Here is a 10,270-nt window from a genome sequence, read left to right on the forward strand (position 1 = left end):
GTCGCCGCCCCTCCCCACTTGCTCCATTTGGACTCTGTCAAAATAGGCTACTCCCTGCTGCTGAGGCCCTGGGTTTTCTAAAAGTAGAACAAAGGTGAGAAGGCCAAAGGCATAGGGGTTGCAGTAGGGGACTCAGGCTGTTGGAGGTCCAACGCTCTAGCACCAGTGCCCCTCTCCTCTCCTGGCCAGAAGGCCTTCCTGGAGAAGCAGGTGCCAGCTGCTGGTCCGGGTTGTATCTGCAGTGTAACCCACCACACTGGGAGAGTGGGAGACCGTGCACCCAGGCTCTGGGCATAGATATTCATTCTACCAAAGCAGCCAGGAGGAGAGAAGCTGGACCAACCAGGGTGACAGGAATCAGAGACAGCCAGATAGCTGCCGGGTTTGAAAGGAGAGCGGAGAATGGGAGAGCTTCTTGGAGAAGCAGGAGGTTTTGACCTGGAGCCTGCTGTCTGCCTGTGGGCAGGAAGGGCATTTCAAAGAGAGGCAGTGATCACCACCTACCAGGAAAGGGGCCTGCAGAATTTGCCAGCTCCCCTCAATCCATTTGTTGTCCGATCCCCTACCCTGTTCCCAAAACAGCTCAGCATTTCCATCCACAGCACCTTCCTGGACCAAGTGACCTGTTTGACTACACTTGAGGGAGGGAAGTAGGGGAACAGAGACAGAGCAGAAGAAAGGAGGGAGAGACAGCAGCACTCCCTGCTCTGCCCAGAATGCCCTGCCCTCTCCGCTGTGAGGGTCTACCATGGTTCAAGGCCAACTCTCCTGTCGCCTCCTCTGAGCCCAGCTGAGTTGGTGGCTTCCCGCCTCCAGGGCCTCCCTCACTTTGTTTAGTGGAATTCTCAGTGGTGGCAGGGAGGGCTGGTGGTAAAGACAGGACTGGAAAGATATGGAGGCTGGATTCTGAAAGGTCCTGGATGCCCCCCTAGAGTCTGGCCCCTTCCCTGGAAGTGATGGGGAACTGCTTTCTTGCCTGGGAGCTGGGCAGTGGGCTGCCCCGGACACCAGGGGGGTTCGGCAGGCAGAGATCACATTCCTTCCTGGGTTAAGGACCAACTCCCCACCCGGAGTGCAGGGCAGGGGGACCACCCCAGCGCAGGTACAGGAAGTGGTGGGAGGCCTTTCCCTCTGGGCCCCAGCAACCGTTTCTGCAGTCTCCTGTCCCACTGGAGTGCAGAGGCGGGTTGGGAACACGAAGAGGAACTTCAAATGCAACCGTCCTGCCTTGTGCTCTTGGAGGGAAGCTCCACTCCAGGGCCTGCCAAGGGCTGGGGCCAGACCGGAAATGGGATCATCTTGGATCAAGGGCTGTGGACTCTGCTTGTTCCCGCTGCCTGTGCCAGCTCCCCCGTCCTCCCCTCCTCCCCCTGCGGATGTTCTCAGGTGTCTTATCCAAATCCCTTCCCTGGCCACTCCCCTCTCGTCTCTTCTCTCTTGATCTGTGATAGAAAGAGGAAGGGAAGAAGGGGAGAGTCCTCCTCCTGGTGGCTTCTGCCTGTTCCCAATCTCCCCACCTTTGTATTGATGCAAGCTTCACCTCTCTGCCCACTGGCATCGAACTCCCCTGAGGGAAGCCTGCAGAGGCTGACCCTGCTGCCTCCTGTGTGCGCCCACATTCTTCAGCCTCTGGGCTCTGGACAGAGGGGCGCTGGGCCACCCCTGGGCTTGCCCCAGGTTGCCTGGGAGTTGCTGATATCACCATGCTCTAGCCTGAATCCTCTGTGGCAGACTGCAGTCCTCCTTGAGGACAGTGACTTCGTCCCCCCTCCTCCCCACACTGGGGCTTCCCAGTAGTGTGGAAATGAAGTATCTCTGTTGCCCATCCCACCCCACTTCACATCCAGTCATCCCACCCTACACCTGTGTCCTCGCCCTGTTCCCAGTGCCCACCAGCCTCCAGGCCCTGCTGCTCTCCCTGGCAGGGCATGTGGCACTGGCAGCTCCGGGCCAGGCCCCTGACCTCAGGCCACCACCGGCCAGCCCCCAGATACCTCTCAGTGCTTTTGCCTCGATTTTCAGCCCAGGGGCCTTTGGGGAGCCGCAATTCCGTCTCCAGCTTCCTCTGAAAGGAGAGCACATTTTTAATTAAAGTGGAAAAAGAGCTGAAAATCTGTTCGCATTTAATCATCTTGACGACCTTTTCGCTTAAGAGTTTCCAGCTGAGGTGGGGAGAGTGTATGGGGGGTGGGCAAAGACATTTCTCAAGACCGGGTCTGGGTCAGGAAGGAGGAGGGAGAGCCTCTACAGGGATGAATAATGGAACAGGAGCGGAGGTGGCTGGGGCTCTGAGTGCCGACTCAGCACTTCCCCGCTGGCTCCTTCAGGAGGTGCCCCCACCCTTCCTCCCTCCCCTCTCCTGGACACCCTGTAGGCTGGGCCGGGCTGGGCTGGACAAGAACCTGGGCTCAGACACCCCAGGGAGCAGGAGCAGGGGCCACGTGGGAAGGACAGTTCCCACGTGTCACAGGCGGGGGACACAGGTATGGAGGGGCACTGTGAGTGGCTTCTAGACACACAGAGAATTGGGGCGATGCTGAGGGGCCTAGCCCAGGCCTTCTTCACCACACCTGCTGAACCTGCTCTATAATCCCCTTCTCTGCAACTGCCTTACTGAGTGACTTGGAACATGTGGCACATGTCGCTGGGCCTCAGTTTCCCCAACTGTTGATGGCCTCTGGGCTACCTTCCACTTCTCAAATCCGACTCCCAGGATAGAATGTGTCATTGAGAACACTTGTGTCCCTGCCCAGGTGTAACACGGTCCTGTTTTGTTGTTGTTGTTGTTGTTGTTGTTTTGAGACAGAGTCTTGCTCTCGCCCAGGCTGGAGTGCAGTGGCACAATCTCAGCTCACTGCAACCTCCACCTCCCAGGTTCAAGCAATTATCCTGCCTCAGCCTCCCCAGTAGCTGGGACCACAGGTGCCTGCCATCAAGCTCGGCTAACTTGTTGTATTTTTAGTAGAGATGGGGTTTCACTGTGTTAGCCAGGATGGTCTCGAACTCCTGACCTTGTGATCCACCCCCTCTTCAGCCTCCCAAAGTGTTGGGATTATAGGTGTGAGCCGCCGTGCCTGGCCCAACACAGTCCGGTTTGATTGGGGAACTCCTTAGACATCCCCAAGGCCGTGGGCTGTGTATCTCCCCCTCCCTGCCCACCCCCCGCCAGTCCCACAGCCTGGGAGAGTATTGCACTGAATTTCTCCTCCGAGTTCCAGACCCACCTCTGTCCTCCTAAGGACTGTGTCTCCCTCCTCAGAGCAGGGGAACTTTCAGGTCTCAGACGAGCTTCCTCCAGGGTGGGGCTGTGTTTCTTCCTCCTCCTTCCTTGGAGGAAAGCACTGACTTGGCAAGTGGCATTGGTGGTACCGAAAGAGCTGGTGCAGGAAGAACTGGTGACTCGGTCTTCTGCTTTTAAATTTCCAGCCCTGTCTCAGGGGTCCCCTGGCCCAGACAACCTGGCCTTGCAATGGCAGGACTGGGAAGTGATACTCCTTCAGCTCCTCCCCTTCCTGAGCCCTCAGATGGGTCTTCCTTTGAAGGGGAGGCGGGACTTAGTCCAGACTGCATCCATGCCCTTTGCCCTCCCTGCTGGAAACCAACCCAGACAATTGCACTTGACCCCACTTCCCAGACAAGTCCAATTGAAGATAAGCTAGAGCCTGGGACGTCTCCTACCCCAGCGATTCCCGTGGGAATCTTGCTGGAGCTGGAGGCATATCACAGCTCTGGCTCTTATCAAAGCAGGAAGGACCCCGGGCCTTGGTCTCCAGTGCTGAAATGTCATCTCACCCCTCATCCGGCCTCCAGCCCGCAGGCACCATCAGCAGCAGCATCAAACAGAACAAGACTAATTGACATCTCTCCAGCTCATCTGACTTTCAAAGCACATTCACACTCAATACAGTACTTCCTTGACTCCTCAAAGTAATTTGGTGAGACTATCTTATGCCCACTTTACAAACGAGGAAAGTGAGGCTCAGAACAAGGAAGGGACTGTCACAAGGCCACACCGCAAATAAATGACAGACTAGTGCCTGTGTCTCCCAATGCCTCTTCCTCCTATCTTCCCATTGTTGACTTCACGCTGTTCCAGCCATGGTGTAGCTTATTTAGTTTCTCGTTAAAACATCCTAGCTGGTGCCATGGCTCACGCCTGTAATCCTAGCACTTTGGGAGGTGCCCACCTCATTTCACCCCTCCTCTGGTTGGACACTGGAATTGAAGGATAGAGGAAGTGATTCCTTCAAAGCAGGAAAAGTGAGAACTGGTGAAGATCACTTCCCTGGCTGGGCTTCACCCCTCCTCTCCTGTCCCCTAAGCCTAAATTCTGTAAATGCTTGTCAGGAGAGAGTCTGAGTAGTAGCTGGAGGGCAGAGTTCACTCTTTTGAGATGTAAGGGAGGCCTAGCACTTTGGGAGGTGGATTGCTTGAGCCCAGGAGTTTGAGACCAGACTGGTGAACATGGCATAACCTCATCTTTACAAAAAATATAATAATTAGCCTGACCTGGTGGTGCACGACTGCAGTCCCAGCTACTCATGGTGGCTGAAGTGGGAAGATCACTTGAGACTGGAAGTTTGAGCCTGCAGTGAGCTGTGATTGCACCACTGCACTCCAACCTGGGCAACAGAGCAAGACCCTGTCTCAAGAAAACCCCAAACCAACCAACCAACCAACCAACCAACCAACCAACCAAAACAAACAAAACAACAAACTAACAAACAAAACAAAAAACTATCCTGTCTGTCCTTGGATGCAAAACAAAAAGTGAAAAAGATGACTGGATCCTTCGGAACTGTCGGGCAGCTCTGCAGTCCTTCAAGGATGGGAAGAATCAAAGTTGAGAGTTGGGAGGAACTTCCTAGAGGAAGGTTCCTAGAGAACTGTGTGCTGTAGAGGTGAAGAGAGAGGCAGGACCAGAAGGTGGAGGTAAGGGGCTGGCTCCTAGACTCAGGGAGATGGCTGCCCTGGGGTATGGGGTACCCTCTGTGCCCTTCCCATTCAAGCACTTGGGTTTAGCATTGCCCACTCTGGGTACGCCTTCTCCAAGACAAAACCTGGGGAAGATGAAGTCCTCACCACCTGTGTTTGACTGAAGTGACCAGATCTTGTGACATTGACAGAGGTATGGGTGCCACACGGGGGAGTGGTGGGAGGGAGGGTGGCCTGGAAGGAAGACAACTGCAGATGTCATTCTACTGTCATGTCAAAGAAAAAGAGAAGACAGGCAAGGGCTTCGAGGTGGGAGAAGCTGGCGAATGCGGGTCAGATGGAGCTCCTTCCAGGATAGGGTGGAGGCGCACCAGCCCCTGAGGCTGCAGCAGACGATGCGGGAGGGCACTGTGCAACTGGCCCACTTTGATGCTCAAGTTAATCTAACTGGACTCCGACATTGCTAATTCCTCCCACCCCTCTCACTACTAATTCAGCTCTAGCATCAAAACTCGCCGACCCCAGACCAGTCCCCAGTCCCCACCCTGTTCCCTCATTGGACAGAACCCCCTTGCAGCCTAGAAGGAGTCAGCTCAGAGGTAATCACTGCATCATGCTTCAAAGCCACTAAGCAATCTCTGAATGGGGGCAGCAGGTTTCACTTACCTTGTCTGGCCGCCTGCCCGGGACAGATGGGATGCAGCTGGGGGAGGGCCCCACCTTGCCCTCCGCTCTCTCCCTGGCTCTCTGCATTGGAGATGGTTGCCTCCTTGCCCACCTTATTTCACCCCTCCTCTGGTTGGACACTGGAATTGAAGGATAGGGGAAGCGATTCCCCCAAAGCAGGAAAAGTGAGAACTGGTGAAGATCACTGCCCTGGATGGGCTCCATCCCTCCTCTCCTGTCCCCTAAGCCTAAATTCTATAAATGCATGTCAGGAGAGAGTCTGAGTACTAGCTGGAGGGCAGAGTTCACTCCTTTGAGATGGAAGTCCTATCTCCCCAATCCACAGGGTGGCTGCCAGTCTAGCTGGGGTGAAGGCTGGAGGGGCTGGGATGGATGGGAAGAGTGACCGGGGTAGATGGGAGAAGTGACTGGGGAAGGTGACTGTTGGCCTGGTACAGAACAGTGGCCACTTAAGGTACCACTGCTTCCTTCTGGAGGTCCTCTTCAAGCCTCAGTCTCTTCTTCTGTAAGATGGTGATCCCAGTACTGTACTTCCCTCATGGGACTGAAGTGGAGATGAAGGAGGTCAGGCAGTCCCAATAAGTGTGAGTTCTCATTGTCTGTGATCCCATTTCTACTTGGAAGTTGGCTGGAGCTGCAGGCTGGCTCCCCAGCAACTGCTGGGGACATGAGGCACAGGGAAGCTGTGAGCTGTGCTTTGCTGAGGGGCTGAGATGAGGGGGGTGGAGTGGAATGGGAGGACAGGGAGGACAGTGTGTGTTAAGGATGTTGCCTTCCTGGAGGGGCAAGGTGATGGTGGGGTGGTGAGTTATATAGAGGAGGAGTTGCCCCTCCCATTTGATTCCTAAAGATGCAGTTTGACGTGACTACCACTCCCAGCTCCATGTGGAATTGCACTGATGTTCTCCGCCCTTTCTCCTTAGAGTCACTATAGGACCAGGAAGCCTGGGGGTGGGGGGTGGGGAGAGGAGTCTTCTCTATGGGCACTCTATTATAGGAGATGGTTCTGAGGGACTCTCCAGGAACACTGCTGGCCTCTTGGTGCCCCCTGTGGGATCCCACCTGCTGGTCAGCACCTACGAGCCCTCTCTCCACGCCATATCCCACCGCTGTGGCTCCAAGTGCTGAGGATTAGGAGAGAGAGGGCTGGGAAGACAGTGTGGCTTGTTAAGCAGGGAGAAACTTTTGGAGCCCACTCATGTCTGGAGCCAGGAGTCGTGAACACTAGAGAGTTATACTCAGGCAGGCAGTGGCTCCATGAGCCTCTGATATTGTTCCTAGGAAAAGGAAGGGCCAGTGCATCCTGCCCTCACGAAGAATCTCTGCGGCTCGCGGTGGTGCAGATGTAGGAAGGTAGGTGTTGGAGGCCATGGCCATGGCAGCCGTGGTGGTGGTGACTATGGTGATCATAGTGACGGTGATAACTGTGGCCGTGTCATGGTGGTGATAGTTGTGATTCTGGTAGTGACACTAATGGCAGTGGCATGATGATGATGGTCATAGTGGTGCTGGTGTTGTTAGAAGCGGTGGTGATGGCGGCAGTGGGGGTGATGATGGTGATGGTAGTGGTAGTGGTCACAATGATGATGGTCATAGTGGTGCTGGTGTTGTTAGAAGCGGTGGTGATGGCGGCAGTGGGGGTGATGATGGTGATGGTAGTGGTAGTGGTCACAATGATGATGGTCATAGTGGTACTGGTTTTGGTATAGATGTTTGTGGTCATGGTGATAGTGGGAGTCTCAGCAAAGGAATATCCTGATCATATCCATGCTATCTGGTATGGTCAGTCAAGCCAAGACCTCACATTATAAACTAACTCTTCATGGCTGGGCGCGGTGGCTCACGCCTCTAATCCTAGCACTTGAGGAGGCTGAGGCGGGTGGATCACCTGAGGTCAGGAGATTGAGACCATCCTGGCCAACATGGTGAAACCCTGTCTCTATTAAAAATACAAAAATTAGCTGGGTGTGGTGGTGCGTGCCTGTAATCCCAGCTACTCGAGAGGCTGAGGCAGGAGAATCGCTTGAATCAGGGAGAAGGAGGTTGCAGTGAGCTGAGATCGTGCCACTGCACTCCAGCCTGGTGACAGAGTGAGACTCCAACTCAAAAATTAAAAATAAAATAAAGTAACTCTTCATATCAAATAAATAACACACTAGAACATCAGCTTCATAAGGAGCTGCATGAATCCCCAAGGCCTGCAGAATCCCCAAGGCCTAGAACAGTGTGTGGCACACAGCAGATGCTCAATAAATACATGTTGAATGAATAAAAGAGAAGTGATGAACACAGTGTTACTTCATCTGATCCTCACCACGCCCTTTCAAAATTCCCGTCTGATAGATAAGAAAACTGAGGCCAAAAGAGGTGATGTAACCTGCCTGAGGAGTCAGCAATGGGGAAGAGGGAGGGAGGAATAATACCCAGGCCTGTCCCACTCCCAGTGCAGTGCTCTTTCCTCCACACACTTTGCAGCCACTCTCCCCGCCAGCACTCAGCATTACATAGTGGTCTTGCACTTGGGTTTAATCATAGAAATACTGCTAATAATAGTAACAATTGCTGTTTGTAATTGTTTGAGTAAGGCTTAAATGATCAGGACCATGGAAATTATTAATAACCCAGGCCCAGCCATAGTAGTGTGGGTCATATTAAATTGTGTTGAGATGGATAACGTTAGCAATAATAGTAACTGGGATCATAAATTAATAATAGGAATATTTAAATTAATGCCACACTGTCGATGCCCTTAGTCATAAGCAGTTCGACGCTGCTGTTAGTACTAATGTTGCCCCTTCTTCCTGCCTTTTATGAATTCAGCTGAGAGGAAGGCAGGTCTAGAAAAGCAGCGGGAGGAAGAGACATCTTAGAAGCAGTCCCTAATGAAAGAATGACTCCTCGGTGATTTCTGAAGAGGTGCTCGTTGTCTGGCCTCTTATGACCAGCCATGAAGGTGGTGGCTCACCAGCATTCATGCTGAAAGCCACAATGATGTCTACCTGTCCTTTCCAGGACAGGGCTGTCCCCTGGACTTTGTGCGTTACACAAGAAGGAAATTCACAGGACAGGTATTTTTTCCCCCATGAATGAATGAATTAGCCTCAGCCGATCTTGGAAGTCAACTATGGACTGCTAGCGTGCCCTCTTCATGAGCACTGTTTTTTTATTTGTTTGTTTGTTTGTTTTTTGAGATGGAGTTTTTACTCTGTTGCCCAGGCTGGAGTGCAATGGCACTATCTCTGCTCACTGCAACCTCCGCCTCCTGGGTTCAAGTGATTCTTCTGCCTCAGCCTCCTGAGTAGCTGGGACTACAGGCGTGAGCCACCACACCAAGCTAATTTTAGTAGAGATGAGGTTTCACCATGTTGGCCAGGCTGGTCTTGAACTCTTGACCTCAGGTGACCCACCCGCCTCGGCCTCCCAAAGTGCTGGGATTACAGGCATGAGCCACTGTGTCTGGCCCACAAGTGCTCTTGATCTCCCTTTTGTTTCCATAACTGGGAAGGGTAGTGAGATTTTTTTTTTTTTCAAGGAGGAAACTGAAATCCGAACCTGGTTAAGATTTGGGTGCTGGGATGGGCTTTGCAGACACCCCCATCAACTCTGTGCTCCAGGGTCCTGACGAAGTCTGGGAACGAAGAAATGGAGGGAACAGGAAAGGGGTAAGCATGGGGGTGGGCGGCATACTTTTTGGGTTGGGAGGCATATTATTTGGACTTGGCAAGGTTTCTAAGGCAAGACGAGTTTGGTCCTAGTACATGGATGGGTACACAGATATGAGTCCATTTCACCACTTTTCTATTTATTCCCTTCTACAGAACTTTCTTGAACCCTACTGTATACCAGGAATTCAGAGAAGAAACCATAATCCCTGCCTGCAGAGCTCATAAGCCCATGGAGACACTCAGAGTCTGGTGAAGTTTATATTGTTGAAGATGCATCTGTTTGTTTGTTTATGGGTGTCAGTGTGCGTGTGCGCTCATGAATGTGTGTGTGCTTGTGTGACTGTTTACGTGTGAGGACTTATGCAGACACGACGGTATACATGCATGTGTGAATGCATAGGTATGTGCGTTTGAATGCCCGGATCACATATGTGCCCGTGTGCAGGCCTGGAGAGGTGCATGTATATGACAGTCAGGTCGGCAGGAGTGCATGAGGACGGTGTGGGCACACGTAAGTGCACGATCACACATACAGGTGAGCTTGAGAGTGTGTATTCCTGTGCATTGTGTGCACACCTGTGACCCCTTCAAACCCCTCATTTGAGAATCAAATGATGTTGGAATGGACTCCACCTTGAATGTCGATGGCCGAGGTCAGGCCGCCTGCACCCCTCCCCTTCCCCAGGCCTCTGCCCAGGGATCTCCTGCACTGGGAAGGGGAGGGGTGGGAATAGGGGTGGAGGTGGGGTGATGGGCGTAGATGAAGGGCAGGGAGGGCAAGCGGGCATTCTTACTGATAGGGGCCAGGTAGGGAGCAAGGCTCCAGGGAGAAGGTGAAGCCAGAGACGGAGGAAGATGGGTAAGAGAGTGAACCCTGTGGCGGGCCGCAGCCGGAGAGGAACAGAAACCGCAGTGGGGACGCCCTGGTCCCCGGGCCCACAGCATCCGGGACAGACACGCAGTAGTGCGGGCTGGGAACTGGG

The sequence above is a fragment of the Colobus angolensis genome, unplaced genomic scaffold, assembly GCF_000951035.1.
Source record: "Colobus angolensis palliatus isolate OR3802 unplaced genomic scaffold, Cang.pa_1.0 Scaffold50, whole genome shotgun sequence".
In the NCBI taxonomy this organism is placed as follows: Eukaryota; Metazoa; Chordata; class Mammalia; order Primates; family Cercopithecidae; genus Colobus; species Colobus angolensis.